This window comes from Lipotes vexillifer, unplaced genomic scaffold (genome assembly GCF_000442215.2).
Source record: "Lipotes vexillifer unplaced genomic scaffold, Lipotes_vexillifer_v1.1 scaffold7, whole genome shotgun sequence".
Lineage (NCBI taxonomy): Eukaryota > Metazoa > Chordata > Mammalia > Artiodactyla > Lipotidae > Lipotes > Lipotes vexillifer.
Window position 1 is genome coordinate 4,793,258 of NW_006792683.1, and position 1,680 is coordinate 4,794,937.

Below are 1,680 nucleotides of genomic sequence, written 5' to 3' on the forward strand. Positions count from 1 at the left end.
CAGGAATGCTTGAGAATGGGGAGGACATTGCAATAGCTGACAAAATGCCAGAGAGCACTGTTGGTGCTGAAACAGAGCAGAGAGAAAAATATAGAATCCCAACCGAGGGAATGCTTGCCATGGTGTCATTCTAGGATCTCTTGAGGCTATTTGACCAATTTCCCACTTTCTAGGCAAAATCACATCTAGCCGGAAGTCATTTCAGACTAGTGGGAATTCACCCTATGCTTGCATCTTGCCATATTGAATCTGCTTGACAAGTCAGCCAGCTGTTAAGAACTCAGCTTTGATGGAAAAGCCATGGGGGACGGTGATAATCATAGTTAACATTTATAATGGCACTTACTGTGTCCCAGGCATGTTTCTAGGTGCCTTCTGTGAACTTACTGCCCACCACCTTCTTTTTGTTTTGTTTTGTTTTGGCCGCCCTGTGGGGCATGCAGGATCTTAGTTCCCCCAACCTGAGATCGAACCCGTGCCCCCTGCAGTGGAAGCGCGGAGTCTTAACTGCTGGACCACCAGGAAATTCTCCCCTCTGCCCACCTTCTAATAGTGAGAAAGAAGGACTGCTATAGCATCTGTTTTACAGTTGGCAAGACTGACACATAAAAAGGACACACGACCTAATGGATATGAATCTGAGCAATCTGGCTCCAGACTCCAACTCTTAACCACTGTGGGATGCAGTGTCTTTTCAACACGGCAGAACTTGTCTTACCATCGTGGTCATATGTCCATTAGAATATTAATGGACAGGTCTGTACAAACAGTGACTCGAAGAATCAGAACTTTTTAGAAACTTTAATCCATTATAATAACAGTGAAAATGGATATAGACTCACATCTATTTAAATGCCTTGCAAGTCTGTATAGAATTGGTTGATAACTTGGCATCTAAATTTGGAACATTCTAGAAACTTTCAATTCTGGTGCATTATGTGTCATCCACCAGATGAGGAAAAATCCCCAAAACCTCTAGGATGACCAATTCCTTTATGATCTTGTCCCTGCACTTCTATCTGGCTTCCCTTCTGTCAACAACTGCCCTCTTGTGCCTTGAACAGCAGCCCTACAATCAAAGGCGGTCCATGCTGTCTCCATCCTCAGTGCCTTGTTGAAATGCCCTCCTTCCCCTTCTCTCACTTACCCGACTCACTCATCCTCATCTTGCTTTCTTTTCCCTCCCACTTTCATTGACATATAGTTGACATCCAGCACTTTATACATTTTAGGGTGTACAGCCTAATGATTTGACTCACATACATCATGAGGTGATTATCACAACAAAGTTTAGTGAACATCCATCATCTCCTACAGATTACAAAAAAAGAAAAAAAAAACTTTTCTTGTGATGAGAACTCTTAGGATCTATTCTCTAAACAAAATTCTTATATAACATACAGCCGCATTCATTATATTAATCGTGTTGTACGTTACACCTCCAGTACTGATGTATCTTATCACTGGAAGTTTGTACCTTTTGACCACCTTCATCGAATTCCCACTCCTTCATCTTTCAAAGCTCAGGCAAATTACCTCCTCCAGGCCATGTCCTATCAAGGCTGAGTTAAGGGTCTGTCCTGGGTAGTGTCTCTTGTCACTTTTGGCTACTCTCAGAGCAATCTTCATGTGTCTTGCAATGGACCCGAGGGGGGCAGGCGGGGGGCTACCTGCCACACT